This window comes from Fringilla coelebs (assembly GCF_963513975.1).
Source record: "Fringilla coelebs genome assembly, chromosome: 2".
Lineage (NCBI taxonomy): Eukaryota > Metazoa > Chordata > Aves > Passeriformes > Fringillidae > Fringilla > Fringilla coelebs.
In genome coordinates this window covers 31719189-31745923 of record NC_140029.1, presented here as the reverse complement: position 1 = coordinate 31745923, position 26735 = coordinate 31719189, and the positions used below count along the sequence as shown (strand labels likewise).

At 40.2% G+C, this 26735-nt stretch overlaps 1 protein-coding gene across 7 annotated transcripts in view; it reads right to left on the bottom strand.

Annotated features, from left to right (window-relative positions):
* The window catches only part of INPP4A (inositol polyphosphate-4-phosphatase type I A), a 109795-nt gene extending 88142 nt beyond the window's left edge, over window positions 1–21653 (bottom strand). For 6 of the 7 annotated variants that reach the window (XM_084201160.1, XM_084201159.1, XM_084201164.1 and 3 more), the window contains exon 1: window positions 21568–21653. The gene's annotated coding sequence lies outside the window, so the exon portion shown is untranslated. Of the gene's footprint in view, window positions 1–15248; window positions 15418–21567 lie in introns of all 7 variants that reach the window. The other variant, XM_084201162.1, reaches the window with a different exon arrangement.
* Between the last annotated feature and the right edge of the window lie 5082 nt (window positions 21654–26735).

Genomic DNA, 26735 nt, shown 5'->3' with positions numbered 1-26735 from the left:
GACAAGGTGTGGGACTGGATGGCAATGTCTTGTTTTATTTTTTTCAAATGGAAGAATGAAGCAGGTTGAGTCGGAGGCTCAGAGGTACAAGTTTCTAGGCCCACCTCACTGAGCTGGTAATGATTTTATTCATTACTTGCCTGACATTTTGCAAAAAGTCCTGGGAACTGAATCTTAAGCTCTAATTAGTGCATTTAATATTGGAGAAGCTCTCTTTAGGATATTATTAAGTAATTCTGGGATAATGTTTAGTTTTGGAAGGAAGACATCCATTTATCTCCCATCCACATCTTGTGAAGTTGACTCTAGTCAATGCAGAACACTTCAAAGAACTATTTAATAAATGGCAGCCACATTCCTAGAAAGGTGCACTCCAAACTACATTCACTAGGATTTCAAAAATTTGTTAAGTCATTTTAGAGACAAAGAAGACTAACAGAAAAAACCTGGCTATAAATCCAAAATCACCAGTACAAGTCAGCAAAAGCCACAAAGACAGGTAGAAGGAAAATACTTCATCAATTGCTATATTCCAAAATAGCATTAATTCTCGGTTAATTTCTCTTGGGAAAAACAATTCTAATAACCCTCCATGCAAGGCCTTCTGAAACAGACTGCAGTAAATTAACATTTGCTGATTATATGAAAGGTGAACAGAGACAGCAAGCTGAGCAAAGAGGAAGAACTATATGATCCACACCCATAACTGTGAAAGGACTCTTAAAATACACAGGCAGTAATTCAATGTTACACCCGTAGTTAGGATGGAAAAGGAAACAGAAACATTAAAATGAAAGACAAGTAAAAGCTATCCTCACATTAAACCAGTTTCAAAAGTATGGGTGTCTTTTTTTTTTTTTTTTTACAGTGGGTCTAAAATAGGGTAAGATTTAAGCAGCACCTATTTTGGGCAGAGTTTCTAAATAATCTGCCTTTTTTAGGAATTCATATAATAGACTGAAACCACACAAATACTGGCTAAACACTATTTCAAAGGAACTTGATGCTTTGTCAGCTTCATATAAACAAGCTAAAAATTTATTTTTATAGACTATAATAGGTAGTCAACACAAGTCTTTTTCGTCTATAAAAACAGACCATATTTCTTCAACCTGCTCCCTGCCCCCAAGAGAGAAACTGAAGCAACCAGCATGAAACTGGTAGCAATCAGCACCTATATAAGAAAGGGAAAAGGAAATAATAATTTTTTACTTGCCTAGAAAAGAAATCCATACAGGAAAGCAACATATTTTTAGTACCTTACTTCTGATCTTTTAGTTTGTTTGCTTTTAAGAGAGGGATTTTCAGGTCTATTACTCCAATGTGCAAACTCCTGTAATTTAGATACTAAAAAGATGAAATAGTTAGAGTTGAGTTTTTCATTGAAAAATGTTCCATTAAGGAAAAAAAAAAAAAAAAGGAAAAGAAAAAGTGGGAACTCAAAACGCTTCATTAAAGAAACAAATCTATTTATTCCTCCTACAGATGCAACCTGCTAAACAGAAATAAAGGAGTAAGTACAGAGGCTAAAAAGTCATGCCTTAAAATTCTGCAATGCCTTTCGTCACTTCAATAGGTTGAAAATTACTACAATTCATGCTACCCCTTATATGCAATGTGGAGGATGAATAGACTGCATTATCAACAATGTCCAGGAGAGTCAGAAAATGCACTTTATGCTCTACTTTCTCAGCAAGAAGACAGGCAGAGTGCAATTCAGAGCACCTAAGCTAGGCAGGAGCTATGTTGCTAACTTAGATTCTGTCAGGAATCCCCTCTATAAAGGCAATTGCTTCCCTCTAAAACCACAGAGGGAACAAAGTCTGCTGCTGCTAATATGCCCCCAATCAGACCTACCAACAAATAAAAATTCTACAGAAGATCCACAGAAATGTTGCAGTGGATTAAGTCAAATAGCTATCCAGTAGAAGCAGAGCTCAAAATAGAACATAGATGGGAAGAATCTCTGATGAGATTTTGTACAAGATAATATAAGAAATCAAGGAAATGTCAGAGCAGGGGAATGAAGACTCTCAGCAAGGCAAAGATCAATGTTACCATCAACAGGATACACACCAATCTGAGAGCAGTTCTTAGCATATGGCCTTGAAAGGAGAGAAGTCAAGAGCACTGTGGTGGCTCACTAATCAGCCAAACTGGTTTAGAGAGCAGGAAATAGCAAAGTGATGGCAAAAGTGCACAGCAAGTCATCTTAGGGGAAAGTGTGGCTGGGCAGGAAAAACAGCACAGTTAACTCTGATGGAGAAAGATGCAAAGAGGTGGATTCAGGACAGGAGGAGCTCAGGCAGAGACAGGCACACATTTCCCCAGGCAAGAGTGAGCTGACTGATTGACAGGCTGTTCAGAATAAAGAGAGATGCTTGGGGAAGCTGTGACAGTAAAGGGAGAGAGAGGAGACAAAAGGACCTAGGAAGAGATCACCAGGAAAGCATCACAGAAGTATTATTTGGCAACAAAAACAATGTTTGCTAATTCTCTATGGAAAAAGACCCAAACATTTTCAGGTCTGTCTCTTGTTTTGAATTTAGGCAGAAGTTAACTATATGAATTTAGGCTGTAGTTAACTATGCTACTTGACAGCATCAAGGCCTCTTCCACTGACACAGCTGCATAGAGAGCTTTTCACCATGAAGAGCTCAACAGGCTTCAGTCTGAAAAAGGTCCAATTACAATTTCTGATGAACATAACACTCCCTGGAAGTTTGGGTCTGACTGTCAGGAAACCAAGTGAGACACTAAACCCATAAAGCTTTATTTAGTCAGAGGCTTCAAAAGTAACTCCCTTCCTTGTTCAAGGGGACTAACCATTTACCATGAGGCAACAATTTACACCAAAGCAGTGCTACTTCACATTAAATATTTAAGGTCTGCTTAGCCTCTTTTATGCAATAAAGGCAATGATACTGAATGAAGGGAAAGAAATACCATGCAAGTTTGCAGTGCTTCAATCAGAAACTCCTGGCTGGGCATTAAGCAATCATCAAAGGTTTGGCTCCTGAAGCTGCAATTATGCAAGTCCCCCAGGATTTCTGAGCATGCTGGAGCACAGTTACATAAACCACATGACAGGTTGAGCTTGGATGCTGTTTTGGACCACCCATCCCTGAAACTCCTGGCCTTTTGGCTCGTGACAGAAATACTCCTTTAGTGTCAGCACAGCTTTCACCAAGTGTCGCTTCGCAGATTGGCACCAGTGCCATTTTTCAGAATTGTGTGGTACCAACAAAAAAAGCCAACAAGAAGAAAAATATCAGTTACTCTAGAAGAACTGCTGTGCAGAGACTCCACATGATATTCTACTGCATGGGCTTCAGGCCTGGAAAGGCACTGTAGCAGGCGTGGCCTCTAATACTGCAGAAGACACATAGGAAAAATGGTACTGCAAGTTAAACCTTTCTATGATACTCTGTTATCAACACCCTGAAATCTATAACAAACCCACCTGAAGTAGTTACCTTTTATTGTCCTCCTTAAGTCCACACACTAGTTTTTGTACTTTGAGCAGCTAGTTGGTACAGGGTCTTCTTGAAGAGCTGGATGTCAAATATAGGAGGAAAGGTAACTAACAGGATTGCTTTTATACCTCTTGGAAGTTGTAGGGGCTGCTCATCCTTTTTCCTCCAAAAACTGCTGTCATCAGTTTTCATCACTACCTCTGCTACTCATCACTTTTCTCTTAGTACAAAGAACACTGCAGGAAAGTGTTAAAAAGGTAGATACATAGTAATACAGGCAGTAGTACTATGGTACTCCAGTCTTAGCCTAGTTTCTAGAAACTAAGGACATTAACAGCTGAACTACGGGACAAACCTGGCTTAAATGCAGCACGGTGGAGAATAACAGCACCAGCAGAACGAAATACCGTCTTTAGCTCACATAACACTCAACATACCTCAATTTGTGTACCAAAGCAGACCAACCCTAGTTTTTCAAAACAGCATAAAATTAATCCCAGCAAGACCTAGGGGATGGCATCCTTAGTATTCAATTTGGGAGAGCAACTAAGAGTAGCTGGTGCAGAGCAGCATGTCTTCAAGCTAATCTCTAAACTGTTATCAAGTCCCAGAGTTCTCCTACTATCATCTGCAAGCATAAAAATGGGACAATTCAGGAAATTGCTGTTAGTCCTTTTTCTCTTTCATCAGTCTTTTAAGCCTGAGAGCTAACAACTCTAATAAGAATGAAACAGAAAAAAAAATTCATATAAATAATTAGGCTAGTAGGTCTTATTTTAGACAGAGATTACCCAGTTAAACATCCAAAAAATTTTCCAACTTCTAGGTATTTTTTATCCCATTGCCTATTTGAACAAACACAATATAATCTATTTTTGCACTATACAATCGCCATGGGTGCTAAAGGATGAGACTTGTACACTTGGGGCTAATTAAAGGTAATGTTAGCACTTTTGCACACATGCACCATAATCAAGCACTTACCTTTCTTTGCAGGTGAAAACACGAAATTAATCAGCTAGTTTTTGTAGTAATTTTGTTCTATTTCCTCAAGTCTATCTGCTTTGTCACCCTTCAAATTATTAAAACAGTCCTGCCACAAAATCATTCAGAGTGAACTATCTGCTTGAAAAATAACCCTACAGACAGGTGTAATTTTTAAAGTAGGAATAGTTTTCTCCTGGCATTCTTTTAAGCAACATAAAATTTGTAACTCCTGCAACTGTTGTATCTAAACAAAATAAAAGAAGTAACTCTTGTATTTATGAGAAATCCTTTAATGTATTTCTCAAAAAATGTCACTTAGAACATGAAGCTACATGGATAATAAAACTTGAATCTCTTTAGGATAAGTTCAGCAAATATTTTAAGAGGACAGTACAGAGGTACAGGCCTACCCATCTTACTGCACATACTCATCCACATCTGGCTCAATGCTGCATGGAGAGATTGAAGATCAAACCAAAGAAAGGCAAGTTTTGCAAAGAAAATTAAGGCAAAAAACACCTTGGGATGAAAATACTGTGAGAAGCATAAGGTAGACAAGATACATCCTCTATTATTATGTTGCCTCAAGGCTGGGACAGAGTCAGAAGTTTTAAAGCACCTATGGATGTACATAGTGTATCAGGAATTATAAACTTTCTGACATTCAATGTTTTCCTCAAATTCCCAATTTCTAACATTGCAAGACTAGGCAAAAGTCTCAGATCTGACTCTTAAAATTAAGTAACAATCACTGCAAATCTCTACTCTTTTGTGTTTTAGCAGAGGGAATTTCGAAGACCTGAACCTCCAAAGTTGAAGTGTAAGAGCACTATTACAAGGACTTCCACCTCAGGGTTATTTGAAACCTCATCAATGTTTACAACTAGCTTGAATAATGAGTTTTGACCACTGGCAAGGTAGCTGCACCCAATTACAGTCGCTTGGACTGGAATACTGCAGAAATATTTAGACCAGGTTCAAGGAGCAAAAAGAAGGATGCATGTCAGCACAAAAGACAAAAAAAAAGTAAGCTGGTTCCCTCCATATGGATAGTACTTTTCTCTCAAAAGAACAACACGAAGTGAGACTTTCCTCTAAAAAGACAAAGGCATTTTCTGTCCATTGCTACATTACAGGGTACTCTTTACTCAATTATACCTTCCCTATGCCTCTGTAGCCATACATCCACAAGCAAAGCAGCAAAGCCACTTCCCCTTCTCCCTCTAGTAACTCCTTTCAATTTGCATTTTAAAAAGGCTCAAGGACAAAGTAGTTTTGCCTATGGTTATAGGTAATTTCTTTAACAGAAGTTATTTAATACACCGACTCCAGTCAGATATCTAACTTCCTGTTCAGCAAGTAACTTCACCAATGCCAGTGCAACTTACTCAGCACAAGAAAGACACCAAGGCTCCACTTCAAGCTGCTTTCAATATGCAGGATTGGGTGACAAACAGGAAGAAGTCAGTTTCCCAAGGCGTGAGTTTTGTGCCTCTGAGCACAGGAAGAGCAGAAAGCCAACACGTTATCAGTCATGAGTGTCTCAGATGTCTTGTGCAAACCTGTCCCCGTTAGAACTAAAACTGCTGGGAAGCACTGATCAATAACTACACGTAACTCTGAATTGCTTCCCTTCATGTAAGGCTGAAGCGATCCATCTAGAGTGAACAAAAAAAATTCAGGGAATCTTTGGGGACATAAGCACACCCAAAGGAGAGACAGCAAAACCTAACACATCTGGGATCCACATTTCTGGGGGTACTTCATAGATATAAGCAGAAGTGACAGCAAAACATCTACTCTAAAATATAAACTACTTGAGAAACCCTTCTTAGCAACCGTTTCCTTGTTTCATACTTAATACAGAAAACCACTCTAAGTATTCTAGTGATACAATTAAAAGCTCCAAGAAAATGAAAGTATTAAACTTTGCAGAGACCTCAGGTTCCTCTGACTAAATCTGTTGCCTTCAAATAGCAATCCCCAAGTCCCTAAATTAAATCTGTTGGTGCTTTAGACCTCATCTTGCCTCTGGCTCTCAACTGTTATCCCCGTAACCCTTCAGCAGAATGAACTAATAGATCATGTAATTTTTCACCTCTTTGCTACAAGACATTCTAACATGCCTACCTGTAGAGGCCCCAGCAAGTCAGTTCAACCTAGACTGGTGTTAGTTAACACCAGTAAAACCCACAGAAAAAGCAATCTGAGCCAGCCCTTCACTCCCATCCTACTTCCAACAGCAGGCTCATGTCTCTCAGCATGCAGACAACTGGGATGAAGCCCAGACAAATATAAGTGCACTTACAAAAGCCTTGACAAAAACACTAGTGCTGATGCAAACAAGCACATCCTGTTTCAGCTCATTTCCACCAGTCACCTACAAAACTCTTAACTTTGCTCGAAGTATGCTTAATTACATTAATTAGTCATTTCTCAGCTCCAAAGGTTTGCAAAGTAGCAAGGAGACGGCAGTTAAAGCTGTGCTTTTCTGGTCCTCAAAGAAGCAACAGGCAGCCACCTGAACTCACATTTGTAAGAGCTAAACCTTTCATGATTTGTTGATGAACCTGAACATGTCACCATTCATTTAAAAGGAATTAATTTTTTCATCTAAAACTATTAGATACTATTAGAGCTAAGTAGTAGTTCTGTTTTCTGTATATTGCTTACTACCTTCCCTCATGTCAGCCCTATTTCTCCTGCTACAAAAATGTACAGATGTTTTGCTTTCTAGGATTCTATGATCTATCTCCAGTCTGTATGACTTCCACAGAAATAAAAGTTTGATCCAACACCCACTGATGTCAGAGGAAGAGACAAGTCAGACCATAAAGAGAGGAAAATAGCCAGAATGTAAAAGGTCTGTTCTGACCAATTTAGTGTCTGGCTTTCACAGTTTTTAATGACACCAAGTGCCAAGAACAAAGACTTCCTCAGCTGGAGTCCTGGCAGGTATTATAAGCAAATATGATGAATTTGTGTAGTCTTCATTCTTAGTGCACTTATCATCATGGACTCCATTTACATATTGCAATCTATTTATTCTCCTGCAACAGAACAGAACTTGAAATTATTTTTTTAAAGGGAAAAAAACCCCCCAAACCTTAGAAAAATATTACATCTTTTCATCCTATCTTCCATTACCTACAAAAGTTTCTGTTGACCATAGTTACCTGAATACACACCCTGTGCAGCCAAATTTAAGAGTTGCTGTGTATATGGAACTGACATGTATATGTAAGTTTTCATATTTGCAGATATTTCTAACCTACAGATATGACAACATTTTTCTGAGCAGAAAAACATCTACAGATGTCTCACATCTCTGTGCCCATGGCCAAAAAAAAAAAAAAATATGTCCAAATAATTTTATCTTTAAAATCTGTCATTAGGTCAAATTGAAAGAGGAAAGTAGCCAATATGGCAAAAACAAACACCTAATATTTTCATTGGCCTTTTCATTGTTTTTGGAGAGCTCCTGGATAACATACTATGTAAGAGACAGCTACCAAAGGTATTCTGTTTTAAAAGCCAATTTCAAGGGTAGCAACAACTCTGTCCAGTAAAATAATTTACCATCACGAGTTGTTTCTGTTTTTAGACTTTGTTTTCCTTGAGCAATAAGTAAGCACTGATTTTAATTTCTCAAGCATTAAGAAAATTCTTCATCTCAAAGCCTACATTCACCCTGCCTGGGAAAGAACACGTACTTTTTTCCAAAGCAACATCATTGTTGATTGCACTGTAACAACCAGCAACTGCATCACACTTCACATCTCTCTGGGTTCTGTCCACCCACGGCCACTCACCCCTTCTACCGCAATTCCTTGGACAAAACCAATGACAACAAAGCAAAAAAGCCTGCAGATTCTAAACCAGGTGGTGACTTGTACCAAAACATAAACAAAACCACCCCAAAACCCAAAGAATTATTTGTGAAGTTTCTGCTTATACTGTTTCTCAGGATATTCTAAAAGGACTGAACTCTCAGCAGGCAACAGCCACATTTAGCCTTCTATGTCACCCTCCGTGAGTCGTGTTGCATTTTTCCCCCACGATGCAAGTAGCCATAAATAGATGTGGGAATGCAAAAATATTGAATTAGTTTTGCGGGATTTGTTTTCTTTACTTAAAAAGGGATGATGGTTGAAAGAAAGGAAGAAAAAAATCACATCATACAGTGCAATACATTTAATTACATTTAGAATTCTCTAGTGAAAAGAAAGATCTGAGCAAACTCACCATCTGAAATGAAGCCCAGAGTTTTACAGCACACCAAAATAAAAACACACAGAAATACAGAACTTTCCCAAAGTCAAAGCACAGGATGTATGTTTACTTTAGGCAGCAGCAATCATTGCACACAATAGACATTACTGTCATGTCTGATTAGTAGATATCATAGCATGGCAGTCCAGATCCCAGCTACAAAGTACTATGGGAAACAAAATACATGAGAAGTTTCTTTTTCTGCATGTCCAAAAAATAAAAATGTCTCTACCTAAGCTACACCACAGCAGTTCCCTTGTCACCCCGCCCTGCCCCATTTGTGTTGGTAAAAACTATCTTCTGCAATCACATCTAGATAACCACTGCTAATGACTCACAGAAGCACATTAGTAAAGTGGGATTTATGCCATCTTTTTTTTTCAGTCAAGACTAATTAAAATGATTTGGCAATACTGCAAACACAATTCAGCATCCCTGGCACTGTTTAGAAAACTGTGATCGCAGCTTCACATGTATTAAGACAGGTGGTCATCTGCAAAATTTCATGCTGATGCATCCAAAGAACAGATATCCAGCCAGCCATGTGAACTATGGGTAAAAAGGATGGGTGGGAAAAGAAGATAAGATCCAACGGGGTATGATTAAGCAAATACCCTGTTTCTGAGAGGATAAAATTCCAGCATTAAAAATAGACACTGTGTAATGCCATCTCAAGTGTTGCCTTTTACATTAACAACAAATTAAAAACTAAGACTTCAACAAAAATATAGAAGACAACTGATTTTGATACAAAAATACCTTCTGACAACTATAATTATTATATAAAAATAATTATTTAAATATGTTATCAAACTGCAACAGTGTTTCTCCCCCACCCTCCTCTCTCCTTTCAACTTTGCCTGAAATCAGTTCTCCAATGACAGCAGCAAATCCACTTTGCTTCAGGCATTTCTCTGGCACCAAGAAATGGAGGCAGGGTATCAAGTTAATTAGGAGCATGATATTAAAAGCTGTGTTATCAGCAAATGGAAGGTGCAGACAGCAGCAGATTTTCTGTGACTCTTTATGACAGAACTTGTCTCCACTTCCATCTGAAAGTCAACATCCAGGGCTCTGAATATGGAAATTCAGTTAAAGCCTGGAGGTCAAACAGCAAGAGATTTCAGATTCAAGCAGTTATAAGGGAGAAGTTCCAGCTCCAACAGGTAGACTACTGCTGCTACATGGGGCTATGCCTTCATTTGTTAGATTTTCACACAGTTGTTAGCAAATCCTTTCCAGAGGAACAATAGGTCAGTCAGCCTGACAGTGCAAACAAATGACAGTATCTTATTTCCAAAGCCTTCCAGCGTGTTGCATGTCCATCTCATCACCCACCATCAAGTTTTCTAGTAAAAATCATCTTCATGGGGACATCACAGAGCTCCCACTTCAGCTTAATGCCCTTCCTGTTCAGAAAGAAGACTGCTTACCTACTACTCATCTTACCACATTTGCTCATTATGTCTGTCATGTCAAGGATTTCCAAACTGATCATTACTGCCAGGAACACCCCTCTTGAGCCTAAACCCTGCCTTCATTTCCACCCCTCCTAGCACCCAATGCTGAGTATTGCAGAGGAGTTCAATATCTGATAAATGCAATGTCGTACACACTCATCAGTACCAAAATATCACTTTCAAGCGTGAACACTACAGGAGGTCTCTGGGAAGGGACTTTTTTTAGCATCTCAACCACACAGACACAGAGTAGCAGGTCTAAACAGCATATGGTAGAGTTTCTTTGTGTAAAAATCAGATAGAAAAGAGCAGAATGTGCCTGAAAGGTAACATGGAAAATGGCATTAGCTGGGCTGCCAGGAAAAGACAAGAGTTTTCAACTCTGCTGGTATTTTGGTAAATACAAGCACATTCTACATACACATAGAAGTGCAGTTGCTTTTTCTCCCAGAAAACGTTACTAAATCTTATTGAAGAGTATTCAAGTAAATTCCCAAAAAAATGTAAAACAACCCAACAAAACTATGCAATGTAGGAAGGAAACATGTAGCTTTATCTTCCTTTTCAACCTATCCACCCATTATCTTACTCACAGTGCCTGGTCTCAGCCATGTTCAACACAACTTTTAGGAGAAAACCAGGTCTACACCCGGATTATTGCCAGCCACACACAGCACAACAGGAGAGCACAAATATATCCTGTACCATTCTATCATTCCACTCTTGTCAGCAAACAATAATTTCAGATAAATGCAAGACACCATTAGAAAGTACCTCCACTAAACAAAGCAAACTAAAAAAAAAAAAAAGAAAATAAGCTTTTTTTTAAGTTACCCACCTGCCCACTGCATTTAAACACTGTTAACCAAACCCTTCCTACACACACACACTCATTCACCTTGTAAAAGGGTACAACAACTGTTCAAAGGCAAACAGGGAGACAGGTGATGGGATGGGGAAGGGGACTGACTTCCACTTGGCAGCTTGGGAAGGCTTAGCCTTTGGGAAGGTCAGCAAGCAGCTCTTCAGAGACAGAGGCTGACTAGAACCCCCTCTCATGCTGCCCAGTCTCCAGGAGGACAGAATTGCTTATTTCCTGCGGGATGTTACTCCACTTTGCTTCAGTAGGAAGCAAAAAACCCTTTATATCCCATATGCCATGGTACTCAGAACTACCTGACAGGAAGGATTACAAGCCAACATTTTAGTAATGAATCAAACTTCCAGCTTCAACACAAACTTCCAGCCACAAGTGTTTCACCTTGACAAGCAGCCTAACAAAGCACCCTGTCAGAAGTAAAAAGCTGTTCATCTAGACCAAAAGAGTAGATAGTGGTATGTATCTTGCAACTGATGGAAACAGCAAAGATGAGATCCAGAATGCAGAGTTGCTGACAATATAACAAACCATTTCCTTGATGTCAATGTCTCATTGAAGACATAGTCAACTATCAACTATAGCTTTATTTTTAAGTCATCTTTCTTCCTCTCTGGAAATTAATTACATTTGCATACTTCCTTCTACCCACAGGGCAGCCATTAAAGAAGTTTTCATATTAGCAATCATCGTCACTAAAATCAAAGTAGCTGAGAATATCTTTGGATAACCATGTAAACTGAAATATTATTTTTATACACATCAGCTAAAATTAATGGTTTTCTTTGATTTAAGTATCTATAGTAGTCAGCGTGGGAACCTCATTCTTCACTTCTAAGTTTTCTTTCTTCCTTTTATGCTTTAGTGTGCTGGTTTTGAAAGTAGAGCAAATTCTTATCACTTAAAAATTCTACACAGCCTCTGTACTGGACCTTCTAATTTGCACAGTACCTTGAAGGTACTCTTTTAAAGCATTATTTCAGTATTTTTAAAATTTATTGTGCAGAAAGCTGCTTCTCCTTTCATTTTCTTTCTGAGAAATGCAATTCTCCCAACTTCTAAACTTTTGTGTACTTTCACTTTCTGACTGCTAATTCTGTTAATTCCTAGTACCAAAATTCTCTCAGAGTTCATAGTTCCCCTTCCTTTATTTTTCTTTTTTTAATCTTCTTTAGAGGGTTGTTTTGGTAATTTTTTTCTTTTTCAAGTCTTCCTTCTTGCAACTCTTTACGTTCTCCTGATCTTCAATCACAATTCTAGAGCATCTTCCATTATCTCCTTCCCAACAATATCATCAAAATGACAGATAAATGATATTTCCCCTATATTATCCATAAACTAACATCGAGGTCTTTTAAAGTCTGTGAGCCTAGAACTGATATATAATCCTGCCAAACTTTCACAGGCAGACCATGCCTCTCAACTTGTGCTCTGCAAGTACCCTTGCATATGTTCAGGCATATATCTCTTGCCACCTTCACAGCTTCCCTGTTTCAACTGATCCAAATTCTAGTCTAATCCCAATGTGGAATCATGACTGTAGCAATGATGAAAAAGGGGTCATTGAAAAAAAAAATCCCCTTTTCCTTCTACTTATAGAAGTAACATTTTTCCCTTCTACTTATAGAAGTAAAACTTTTCTTTTCTTTTTTTATTCCCAAGCTCTTGCAACATTTTAGGTAAACTGAAGCTTGCCTCCTTCCAGAGCCACACAACATTACTCTCCCTAGAGGAATAAATCTTCAAGGGCTCTCTAACCAGGATGCTAAAAAATAAACAAGCAAACAAAACAAACAACAAAAAAGGCAAGAAAATAGATGGTTTTTTAGCTCTTCTTGGTTCCTCTAATCTTCAGATCTCACCATTTATTTTTAATTATTATTAGTTATACCAACTGTTCACACACTCTAATTTATAAATCTCAGCAGCAGGTCTCAGATGGGAAGTATCAGACCAAGGGGAGCACGGCACTGCCACAACACTGCTCCCTCCTCATAATTTTCCTTGGCACTCCCCATGTGCTGGGAACCTTAGCCTCAGCAAAAGGCTGCATTTACTGTTCCACTTAGGGTTAGGGTAACCCTTAGGGTTATGGTTGAGAAAACCACAAAGCCTACAGATCCAGGAACAGAGGAATTACAAAAGGCATCCCAAGTGGAGCTTTCCATTAAAAACAGTAAAATAGCATGCTGTGCGTCACCTGAAATTCTGCTATTCCTGAAACTCCTCTCGACTGACTGGATTTTGCTGTGTTTTCTTTTTATAGAGTATACAATCTTCTGGTCATAAAAGATTGATTGTTTCCAGCTTGAAAGCCTCTTGGGAACACAGACTGTAACCTGCCATTCATATATTAAGTACAGAACCTTTCAAAACACCATGACACAGCAATAGCAAAGTGAGAACTTGAGATCAATTTAACAAGGCTTTTCTCCATATCTATGTCTAGATCAAGTGAAGCTGTAAATCCATAGCTCGTGCTGGATGTCTGTGTCTCTAGCACTGCTACCAGAGCCACTAGTATTTCTAGCAGAAATACAGCTCTTACTGATACTTCTTGGAAAGGGTAATTTCACTAAAATATAGACTAGGTCAAACTAACAGGAACACGTATTCTTGGGTAATCTGTTCTTGCCAAAAGAAACATATTGTAGAAAAGATTCAATCAGAGCATATGTAGTTTTCTCAAGTCTTACAAACTTTGTAAGATGAAGACTGTCTATTACTAGAAATAAAACACTCTAAGTAATGCTGACAACTTTGATGGCAGCAACCATACATTTTGGGTTATTGCTCAACAAACGTTTTCTCATGGTTGTTTGAGAAAAGGTACATTGCTTGGGAAGAGAAAGGGTTTTGCTAGACAACAAAGCAAAGGTGCACTTCAACATTTCCACTGTTCTTACCTAAAGGGGAAGAAAAGGAAAATCTCTGTTTACAGTGAAAGCAGTTCCTCCTTAACACAAGATTTCCCCTATTTTTCTAATGGCCAAGTCACCTAAATGCCATCACTAGTCCCACACTGTTCTAAAAACCTCTTATATGCAACTGCATGTCAAACATCACACTGCCATGCCACTGAACAACAGCTGGGATACACAGGCTCCTATGAAGTGAATGAGCAGTTTGTAAAGCTCTTTCTAATTGTTCAGCACAAGAGGGCAATCAGAAGGTGGGACTAGTAGCATCTCTGCCTGTAATTACGCCTGCTCAACACCACTTCTTAAAAGACTATTCTTTTCACTTGCTTACATTTTTCCAAAATGTGTGCTCGGAAATTTTTCATGCTGAGTGTTTGTCTCAGACTCTTTCTAAAGAACAATCATCAGTTTCAGCTCAAACAGTTCAGTTGCTACCAAGAGTAAGGTCTAAAGAAAAAACATTTTGCATAATATGAAAAGAAACCAAAACCAATCAACTATAAGTCTTTCCTTTCTATTGTAATCCTTTAAAAAGTCACAGTAAACACAGATATGGTAGAGGTTAATTCACAACTAAAATCTCCAAAGATGCCAAAAGAATGAGCACTCTTGATTTCCACAGGTATCATAGCTGAACACGCAGGTTCAGAAGACAGTTTCTTGTAATAATCATTCAACATTTGGCTAAATGTTGAACTTGGCCAACAGAACCTATATTTCTACAACAAGCCTCCAGGGATAAGAAAGAAATATCAAATTCAAAAACACAGGTAAAACTGGCCAAACCAAAGGAGCAGAAAAAGTAACTGAAGAGCAATACTGGCAAGTTGTCAGAAGACCAGGACTGATGTTTGGAGCCAGAAATAAAGTCAGAAAGAACTTGGCTGAGAGGAATCTTTGCAGTAAAGAGCTTGGGAAATTGCCAAAAATGGGCAGACCAAAGAGATGGGACAAGTAGCATAAGGAGAATAACCAAAGGGAACAGTCTAAACTAGTGCAAGGAGGCTGGGCGCCATCTCTGAGAATGAGAGAGATACTGGACGCAGATTTCAAGGGAGAACCAGCCAGCTTCTGCAGAAAGAATAAAGTATCAACTAGATTGGGTGTCCAACTCAAGACGCCCATGATTCAATACTGGAAGTATACAGACTCTTACATAATATATGCAGTAATAGATGGGAGGGCTTAGATGTTCTATGAAACTGAAACCAGATCTTAAATCAAGCACACAAAACCTGAGAAATATTGTACTGACCAATGACAAAAGGAAAATTTTCAGACTTGCCTTGCACCACACAGAAACTCTGAGGAGTGGTAGAGTTGTGTCACAGGCCTCTGGAAGGATGCAGCTCTCAATTAAAAAAACAATTTTGTCCTCCTCTTCCTTTAATCTTCTGCTTTGATGGCTGTACAACTTCCAATTTCTGCAACAAATAAAGCTGCTACACTCACTGATAGTCACAGTGAGTTCATCCCCATGAGAACAGTTCATCCTCAGATTAGACCCCTCCTGTGCACTAAATACAACAAGAGAAAAGTAGATCATCTAACTAAAGATTTAGCATAATTGGAATCCACAAGGCTAAACTGTGGCTACACAGATTGCTCTTTCAAGACAGCTCTTTTGACAGCAGTATGGGTCATTTGCAGTTTAAAATGCTGTATTCATGCCTCTGAACTGTCACGTTTATATGGAGCAGCATTGCTTTCCATTTGGCAGGGAAGCAGTTCCAAACACTTCTCCCAGTCTCAGAAATAATGAGGGGTGGTCCGCCCACACTTTGGGAGGAGAAGTTATGATCACTGAAAAACCTCAAGGACCATGTTCATAGAAATATGTGACTGGACAACAAAGCAAGTTCATGATCTACAGGGAGTTAAGTGCCACAGGCCAAATGCTTTCAGCTTCTATCTGTGACACCATCTTTCAAACATACATATATTTTAAAAAAATATATAGAAGGCTTTTCTACTGAAATTATTATCTACTGGTATCACATTAATTGTTGCTGTAACTGTCTGTGTGATACTGTATAATTCTGAACTTTAAAAAGTGACTCGTAAAACCTGTAAGCCATGAGATAATTCTCCTGCACAGATAATGTCCATTCTCAAAAATGGAAATGCTGAGAAATGCTCCACAGGCTTCTGGACTTGGACAGGAAGACTTATGCCAGATTTTACATTTTATGTGTAGCATCTTCTACAAGACAACATGTGAGAACCTTTTAAAAAAGAGATTATGCAACGTACAGTATGTTTTAATATTTACAGAAGTGTTATCAGAATTAACAGTGCACTAGCACTTAGCACTTTAAGGTAAAAAATATAACAGAAAAATGGCACTAGGAGCATGGCAAGCAGCTCTGGTGACTGAACATATTACCACGCTGCTGTTCAAGTTTACAGCCTCCCAAGCAAAGTCAATGGACCAGATCTAGTGAACACTCTTCAGAAATGTCAAGCCAACAGTTTAAATTAAGCTGCTGAACTTCGCACTAAAGTTGCTGAAGCGTAGGGACACATTTCGTTCCACCTGCCCTGCTGTGGGAGGCAGTAGTTTCCAGCCTAATGAATGTAAAAAGTAGTTACATGATTGAAAGAATTGTTAATGGCAAGACAAAATGTAGGTGGGTAAGGGGGAAAAGTAAAAATATTCAATCTTTAGACATTTTTAGAGATCAATAGCTGCTCTATTCAGCACAACACAAATGCCACCCCCATTCCCCAGGTTGGTTTTTGAAAGAGCACTGTGAAAAATTAGAGGCTTAGCAAACTATGAAAAATTATTCTCTTAACACTGGTCATCACAAAGAAAAAGTAGAGAAAGAGCTGGAAAAAGAAGAGACTCCAAACAGGCCAAGTATTTTTAAAATACCTGATATAAAGCCATTTCCTTCTGAAGTCTTATTATAACTCTTAAAGATTGGACAATCATTTAAAAATTCTTCTTAAGTTTGAATCTAAGCTTCAGACTGCCAAGGTTTAAGACTTGAAGCAAACACAAACAGGAATTATAGAAAGCTCCAGTGTCTAATCTTAGCAGTAAACTCAGCAAGGCATTTCAACACAATAGATTTAACAACAGAGAAGGAGTAGAAAATCAAATTCTCATCAAATCTCTGTTTCCACTCCTAGCTGTAATTTCTACCTTAGAGATTTGTTCTACTCATGGCAAGGAGAAAATCCAGGTATTAGAAATTCTTCCTAATCACATTTCATTTTGCCGGAAGGAAGTTAGAGAAAACTCAGTGATACAACAGAGTAGAGCCAGGTAAAACAGTTTTTCAAGCACAGAATTAATCTGGGCTTCTCAGGCCTTGCATAAAAGGTGGGAACTGAGCATGTGCAGAGGCATTCACAGGAACTGGTTATAGTTGCAGGATTCTGCACAGTTTGCTACATTGCCTTAAGTAAGGGCACCTAAACTATAAACTCCCCCAAGGAATTGAAGCGTGCTGTTTCCAAAGATTTGCAACATCTGTACATACCTGCTTCCTATAATTAGTCATACTGTGGGAAGAATAATTATTCTTTTAAAATTTTAGATGCATGGTAACTAACACATATTATTTTGTTAAGGAAGATTAAAATACCCGTGGTTTTGAGAGCTGATGGTCCCAACAGCTCTAAAACATCTTACCTAGCAGTGGGAGTTAGCAGCACACAAACCTTGTAGCAGGTCTCTGTCTGCAGGTTCTCACTCAGAATGACACAGCCCCACTTGCTTCCCATATGCTCAGATTCAGGATGCATTTGCCAGGGAAGCCCAGCTGTAAAGCCCAGCCCCTGCTGTTGCATTTCCCCCCAAGCACACCCCAGCTACACCTACAGGTTTGGGATACTTCCAGATTATTTTCAGAAATTATAGCTCCAAAGTGCTCCACTGGAAAATGCTACAAAACCATGATGAGAAACATGAAGGAACATGAATTTTTTCTATCGCTATCTATCCTCCTTCCTGTACTGTCTCACCCTCTACACTCCCTTCCCTTCACATCCCTCCTCTATATCCCCACTCCTTTTCTCCTATGCTATTCCCTTTCACCTCACTTGGTTACCTCCTTCACAACAGAGTAATCTGCTCTGTCTGCAGCAAACTGGAAGAGCACAGCTGTTTAGAGAGAAGCAACTCACACACAACAGGCTTCTCTGTCAGCACACCACAGCAGCAGATGCACAAACAAGATGCAGGCATTTGTGAGATATACAAGAGCTTTGAAGGGCACAAGTGGGCCAGGTCTAAATGTAACAGCTCAAGAATGTCAATGTTTTTTTGAAAATATCCTGCTGGTTTCATACAAGGTCTTAGCAGTATCTCACTGCTGCACATAATGAGTACTTTTAGTGAATACTGGTGCACATTTACAAACCTCTGTTGCAGAAAAATCCTTGGTCACATTCTACAAGCTGGACAGAAAGTCTCCCCCACCTAAGGTCAGAATCTCAACTTGCCTGGAAATTCAGGGAAAAACTATGTTACTCTCTCATATATCATCAAGATGGTTTTAGCTAAGTTAGGATGCACCTTGGTACTTGAATTTCCCAGTTCACTATTTATTGCATATTTGGTAAAATCATCATAAATTCAAGAATTTCACACTCAGTGGAAGTCCAAACAGCCCTCTAGCTGAGTGAATACACTTTACTGAAAGCTTCAAATGCTGTTTTCAGGAAGTGCTAACATATTTCTGTAGTACTGGCACCTGCCTTTCCTCTGTGAGAGACCAAAGTAGCTGGATTGATGTGCTGACAGAAGCACAATGTCCAGCTGTGTTGGCTCAGGAAACGTCATTACTTTACAGTACAGGGAAAAGAGAGCAGTAACTGCCAGGAAAGCCTGGAGTGTTTGCCTTATCTCCTGGATACCTCCCTTACCATGTACAACACAAACCACAGACTATGACCCTACCACTCCCCTGTGCAGTCAAGACACATGCCCTCCTCTCAGTCATGGCCTGAATTTACAATGTTCCTGTCACTTTCTGCACTTCAATTGATTTGCTCCTCATTGTCAACCTGCATTGTCTTGATTGTGGCATGGTTTTGTCTCACATGCCACCAGCCTGTGGTGACACTTCTCACAGCAAGCAAAGCACTGCAGAGAACAGAGCATGGGAAGTAAAGGAAGGAAGGCAGCAGTAGCAGGAGGTGCCTGTGAAGCTGAAAAGGGAAATGCCTCCTTCTATCTGAGAGCCAGAAGAATCAACTTCATCTATAGAAAAGAGTTGATTGTATTAGATAAAGCAGCAATAGGTGTGATTTAAATACTTTTGAGGCTGTGCCTATCTGCCTGACAGATGTGCATGAAGTAGATACAACCTAAAGCTTTCTTCATCAAAGGTCGACAACATTTTCCAACAATGCTTCTGCAAAGGATGTCTGTTTGAGATTTAGGTAGATAATCCAACAATGGAGAGGAAATTCAGTTTATCAGACAAGAAACAGGAAGGGAAGTGGCAAGCAGAAGCAAAGAACATGTAAGATAGAGCTCTGAGCTGTGCTGCCTGTATCACTTGATCTCCCATCTCTCTTCAAATACAACAGGTAGAGGTTTCAAACTTCATCTCCAAGCAAGGCAATTGCTCTTCATATCCAGTCAAGAAATGGGGGTTTTTCCAACAGAGATATCTACAAAGAGGGTCCTAAAGTATTATATTCTAACAGTGCAACTTACACACTTGCAGTTGGGCAATTAAAATTTGCTGTAGCAGAGCACAGCTCAGAAGCCTGAATTAAATCTTAACAAGGAAACAAGAACCGAAAGGGGATCCTTGGCCTCCTCATTTTCCTTCCTAATTCTAGTAAAACAATACAGAGACTAAGGAACCAGAACATATAGGAAACAAAGCAGTCATTTCTCCTAGCAGTCAGTTCACAGGGACAACCTCCATTTAATACAGCATCTGTACAATCATACTGGACTTGTACAGGTCTAAGAGATGATTAATGACATGCAACCCTCAATATATCTGAGATCTTAAGACTGAAAATTCTCCTACCTGAGAAGGGGTACAGCCTTCAGTCACAACTGACAGCAAATTAGACAGATGTAAAATAAGCAAGTTTCTGCAGAGGTGTCATCACTGTTTTCAGTAAGAAAGCCCAACACCCTCTGAAGATCACATGGTTCTTTTGCCACACTTTGGCAGGGTTCTTTGTTTCTCCATGGCTCCCTGCAAGCTACCACCCCCTACAGATTAAGTTAAAATTAGCTCATTAAAAATAAATTAAATCAGAAGCAAATTTGTCATGTATCTAGCAAAATACATACAGCCTGGATACAGATACTTGAAAACAGCCCTGAAATCATGATTTGCTATCAACTTAGTACTGCAGCAGGGAACAGTGAGTAAAAGAGGTCACATCCACCTCAAAGTTTGAAAGTGCCAGAACTTCTAAATTTAAGAACACTAAATGTCAAGTTCCTGCCAAAAATACACATGCACCCCCCGCCATTTGCTCCCACCTAACATTTGCATAAGAGAGTCAGAGCTACTTGTGAAAAAATTGGCAAGATATTGCATTCTCTGAGTTCCTAGAAGAGAACCAAGAGGACCAAGGCGGTCCACTGAATTAAGATCTTCAGAAGCAGGAAGAAAAACTTAGTAAGCTTTTAATTAAGAGCTTTTGTGAAAAGTGTTAGCAAACAGCTGTTCTGCAGTGGGAAACTGCAAAGTAATCTTGTTTTCAGCACAACAGGGTTTTCTAGAGTTTGAGGGCAGAGACAAAGATGAGTCTCTGCCTCTGTTGCTTAAGAAGTAACCCAGCAAGACCCTCCCAGCTGGTCTCTACTGCAGCCTAGACAAGCTCAGCAGCAGAGGCTTCTGCAGAAGGATGATATCGGCCTGTGGATGGAGAGCTGTCAACACCATGCTGGACCACACAGGCAAAGTACCCTCGAGTGTCTCTGCAGTCCAAACTGGGCTCTGATCAGCATATATTGACTTTACTCATGGTATGGAGGGAACGTATGCCACTGGGTAAAGCTTCAAGTTCATTCTTAGCGCTGCTCCGCCAAACCCACATAAGACGGATGATGGTGCATCAGTACTGCAAAGGCATTTCTACCATATTTCACAACCATATTCCAGCTCAATAAACAGGCAAAAATCTGAAATATGCACCAAACTAAACACACAATTTGCTTCCTTTTACGGTTTCTCAACATGGGAAAGGAATCGTGAACCCCGGCCTGTAATAAATTAGGGGAGGTTAAACATCATCCCCGCGTCCGCTGTCTCGCTCCCGCGTCCCCCCAGGAGGCGGCTGTTTACGCGCTGTACCTTCCACGCACGCTGTTCCGCGCACCGCCGCAGCCCGGCACGGCTCGGGACGAGACACGGCTCGGGCCGAGCGCGCACGGACAGAACCGGCAGCGCTGCCGGTGACAGCGCCGGCGACCGTACCGGGCGGGCAGGGCCTCCCCAAGATGGGGGCTCGGCCGTGCGCGCCCGGCGCGGAGCCGCCTCCCGCCGCGGCCGCGCGACCCCGCCGCGCTCGCTCGCCCCCCGCCCCGCACCTTCCCCCGCTGCCCCCCGCCCCGCGGCCGCCGGCCGGCGCCCATCGCTCACCTCCGCAGCCGCGGCTCGCCGGGCACCGCCCCGCGGCAGCCGCCGGCCCCGCGCCCCCAGCGGCTCCGGCGCCCGCCCGCTCTGACGGCGCCGGGAGCGGCGGCCCCGCCCCGGCCCTGGCCCGGCCCCCTGCGGCCTCAGCCGGGCCGGCATCGCCCGCCCGTCCGCCGGCGCTGGAGCGCTTCGGGCTGCCCCCGCCCGAGCCAGGGTGTCATCTCCGGCTCCGAGGATCCAAAAATAGAGAGACTAGGTTTCTCTTGTATCTTCATCTGCAGTTAAGCATTGGAGGCAGAAGAAATTCTTCCTAATGTCCAAACTAAATTTCCCCATGCCCAGTTTATCGCTACGTCCTTTTGTCCTGTTGCTGGTTGCCGGAGGGTAGAGGCGGACCCCCACCCAGCTACAGCCTCTTTTCAGGTGGCTGTAGAGAGCACTAAGGTCACCCCCGAGTCCCCTTTTCTCCAGGCTAAACAGCCCCAGCTCCCTCAGCTGCTGCTCACAGGACTTGTGCTCTGGACCCCTTCACCAGCTCCACTGCCCTTCTTTGGACGTGCTCCAGCAAGCACCTCATTGCTTTTCTTGAATTGAGGGGCCCAAAACTGGACACAGTACTCAAGGTGTGACCTCACCTGTGTGGAGTACAAGGGAAGAATTACTTCCCTAGTCTTGCTGCTCACACTGATACATTTTAGCATGTTTCCTCCATCCATCCATCCATCCATCCATCCATCCATCCATCCATCCATCCATCCATCCATCCATCCATCCATCCATCCCTTATTTTCCACACTTGAAGTTGTTTGATAGCTGTCTCACTCACAGGCACGTGTTGAAATTGCTGTGTATTTGGAGGCTGGGCTCCATTTCTTAACCAATTTCCGTACCCTGCTGCTATCAATGAGAGATTTATTGTGCTCAGGCAATGTTAAGAGTCATTTGAAAGAATGTAAGAAGAGGTTAAAGTCCAGCTCTGTCCCATTCTGTTATTTTTACATGGTGCACAAAAGCCAAGGAAAACACAGGTTACTAACAAGCTACCTTGTGGGAACTCCCAGGAGGGAGGTGAGGGGGAAACACACTGAAGTGGGGAATCAGTGAGACACAGACACACTTGTCTGGATGCCTCCAGCCAACCGGGCATGACCTGCAGAGGACTGCTGCCAAGAACCAGCTGAGTCAGTCCCAACACTGCTCTAGTGTAAGAATTTTAATTTGCCTGTTGCAGTTCCCTCATGCTGGAAGCTGCCAACTGAAGTCCCCAGTATAATCTGAATTGGAATAGAGAAGCCAGGAGAGGCAGATTGAATTTTTCATTTTTCTTTCTGCATGTCATTGGTGAAATTCCATTAAGGGCTCCTTGCTTCAAAATCACACAGAATTTATAGAGAGGAGGTGTTTTCAATGCATAGTCAAACATGCATAATTTTTCACATTTACCTTTGCCCATCATTTAGCATAAAGCTAATGAACCCTGCCACATTTTTTAGCAAAGAGACAGAAAATAAGAGTTCTTCTGCATACCATGCAAACTTAAAGCCATCCTTGCATAAAAATATTAAATATGCTTGAGAAGCTGGAAAGCAAGTAGATCTTGTCACTAAAACCTTTCAAATTAAATACAGATCCTGACAGAAAAAAAAAATCAGAGTTTATTTACAGCTGGTGACATTATTAATCATCATCAACCAAAGTACTACCTTTGTAAACAGCAGACTTGGACAGCTCCCTACCAAGGACTCTGGATGTTTACTATTGATATTAATTTAGTATTTGATTTTATTCATTTGATACTATAGATATTCATTTAGTATTAGGGAATCGAAACAGCACTAAAACCCAAGGGACCAGAAGGGCCTTACGTTGCACCAGTGTTGGAGGATGTGGAGAATCACCGTGTTATTTGTGGGCAGAGCAGTCTGAATTACCCAGGGCAAAATACAAGAAAACCCAACAGGGTAGGAATGGATATGCTAGAGAGGCTTTCCATTTACCTAATTTTTTGGTAAGATTATGTTTTCCTAATCTGAAACCTCACAAATAGAGGGGAGCTGTATTTCAGTAGAGTATCTAGAGAGCTGCTCTGGGACCATTACCAGCTTTAAGATTATTTCACATTTTCTTCAAAGGTGTGTATGTATGTGTAAACTCACTGCCAATTGTATTTGTGGACAATCCAACACCTGACACTGATGAATAAAAGAACTGGGCCATCACACAGAAGTTCTGGAACAGATGACAAAGCATGCTGTTCAAAACTTCTATTATTCTTCAATGGCCACATCTCAGGTTATAAATCCAGGAAAAGAACAAAAAGCTACACCCTGGGAAAACAAGCCATACACTGGGAAAACATCAGAGTGAAAAACTACTGACTGAAAAAGGCATCAGGGTCATAAGGGACAGGGAATTGAACACAAGATCTCAACACAGTGTGTTAAGTGACAAAATGTGACACTCACCTTGGAAGCACAATCAATAGTGTAAAAATAAAGCAGGGATTTTACCTGCACAGAGATCAATGAAAAAATCAGTAATAGAGGTTTATCTCCTTCCTAAAAGAAGATTGCAAATCCCTTCCCTGTGATGGGACTAAGGAAGGCAGGCATAACACAAGTCACAAGCTTAGGAAGTCAATTCATGCATTTCATTGCATCTTTTTCATTTTTTAACTTTCAAATTCATTCCAGGAGAAAAACATAAGACACTGCTAACCTCTTTGGAGAGCCATCCTCTCTTCTTCTCCCAGAAGTGAAAACTGAAGTCAAATTCTAGTCACAACACAGACATGCTCTTTCTACAGAGGGATTACTGGCTATTGAAATATTCTATCAAGAGAAAACATAATCAGGTTTTATGCCATTTTCAAGTGCTGATGCCTTTCTCTGGCAAAAAAAAGCTTCACAGAAGGTCAGACCAGAAGAAAGGTGTCTCTTACCTTAACTACTACTATAAAGCAGGAAGGGACCTGAATGTCCAGTCTCAGCTGATAAAGGGTGTTGTGGAGTTTTTGCCCATAAATTGAGCAATACAAATTTTTACATATCCAATAATCAATCCCCTCAGTGCACTATGTACTCTCATCTTCCTCAGCATGCCAACAATCCAACAACCTGTAACAGATTTCTTCCCACTCAGAATCCCAAAAAACATCCTGCTATGACCCTTAGTGAGGTATAGCTGCCACAGGACCAAAAGCTTGAGAAAACAGCTAATAAATATTAGACCTTTGTGACCTCAGAAAGACTTCAAAACTTTCCCCACCAAAAAAGCCTCAAAAGTTCCTGTCACAAATTGACTAGGAAAGTTCATATTCCTCTTCCTTGGAGTGGAAATGAAAGACAACACTATTTTACAGTAGCACAATTTATCATTAGAACTTATGAATTATGAGCCAATTTCTGCTTTGCTATTCTTCTGTGGCTCCTTTTAAAGCAATAGTAGCAATATTGCAGATTTTTAAAATCTTGTTCTAGGTCACAGAGATTTACTTTTATCATTTCCTCTGTTACTAAGAAATCTTTAGGGAAATTATTCCGTTCCATTTCACTGCAGCCCATTAGTACCTATAGGCCAGCCAAAAAAGAAGATTGCATATGAAAGCCTCCATCAGGACACACCAACCTCAGTTTGACATAAAAATATATTTCCAATGTTCAGCTACTAAAATACATTATTACTTGAAATATATCACCTTCTACTGACCTAATTAAGCAACTGTTAAAATGCTAACCTTTTTGCTTCTTCCACTTTCAGTGTTCAAGAACATTATAAATGAAGCTTCAGTAAATACTGAAAATAAAGCATAGTCCACTTCAAGAAGATGCTCTCTATGTTTACAGATTTTTCTTCCTACAGACTGTTAACCAAGTAATTGTGAAGTGTGCAACTTACAGAAATAACCAGCTAATGATTTTCTGAAGATATCTGCAATAAAACCATACCAGAGACAGAAAATTCATCAGGCAGATTTGGAAAAAGAAAAATAAGAAAGGATCTTAAAGTTTCTGGTTATTATTCTGTCAACTAAAACTTATGACTGGAATTAAGCTGTTGTGCTCTTCAGCTTTAGATGAGACACATATTTACAATAAATACACATATTCTAAATGACCAAATATCAAGGCAGCATAAAATTCATCATGTTAACAAAACTGCTACAGTTCTGTATTTGTAAATTTTCTAACCACAGACTTGAACAACAGATATTGCTTACCACCTACATTCTGTGGTTGCATTTTTAGATGATGACTTCATTTAATGCTGCTCTTATAAGTAGAAGGTGTCAAGTTTGTTCCAGGCTTTCATTGAAAACATATAATTTTAAATGTTTTCTTTGAAAAAAAGCATCTCATCCAACCTGCTACTCTCCAGAAACTTGAAGAAGAGAGACTGGACAACCAATTCCTTGTGCCACCCAGTGAATAATGAAGCCCTTTAAAATACAAATGCACCCAGTTTTCGTGCAGAAAATATTTCAAAAGTGAGGGCTTTATAAAGATATTTTGTCTTTCCTTCTGAGAGGCACATCTTACATACCAGATGTGTAATACTTTTTAAACACCAACCCCTTTCTCTCACTTTTCAAGGTATGTACATGTGGGCCTTTATTATACAGACTAATATGCTTATCACTCTGTACTGACTTGAAAGAACAGTTAACAGCCTGAAGAATTTTTAGAGTAAATGACCACAGCCTATTTTTTATCATCATAAACATGTGAGCAGTTCTGCAATACATGTTTACAGCTCTGTAAATAGAACCGTGTTTGCAGGATTGGACCACAGAGAGAACATTTTAATTGCTGAAACAGAATGTTGTAACACAGACAGGCCCTAACACTGACAGAGCCACAGCCTGCGACGTCAGTCTTGACAGCATTTAGCACCCTCTGACTCTCCATCATGGAAAATGAATGAGAGGAGCAGTGAGGGTCTTTGCAAACTCTCTTCTTTACTTATTCAACACAAATTAGCAGAACTGCTTAAATTCGGGATTCTGAAACTAGTATTAACCTTTTGGCACCGTGCCAACCATTGGTCCTCAACAACTCAATTTCATAGATCCCATCTTGCAAAATCTACCAAAGAATAGAAACATTTTTTAGTAAAAGTCAGTAATGTAGCACAAAGCACACGACAAAAACAGCAATACAGTTAAATAAAAACAT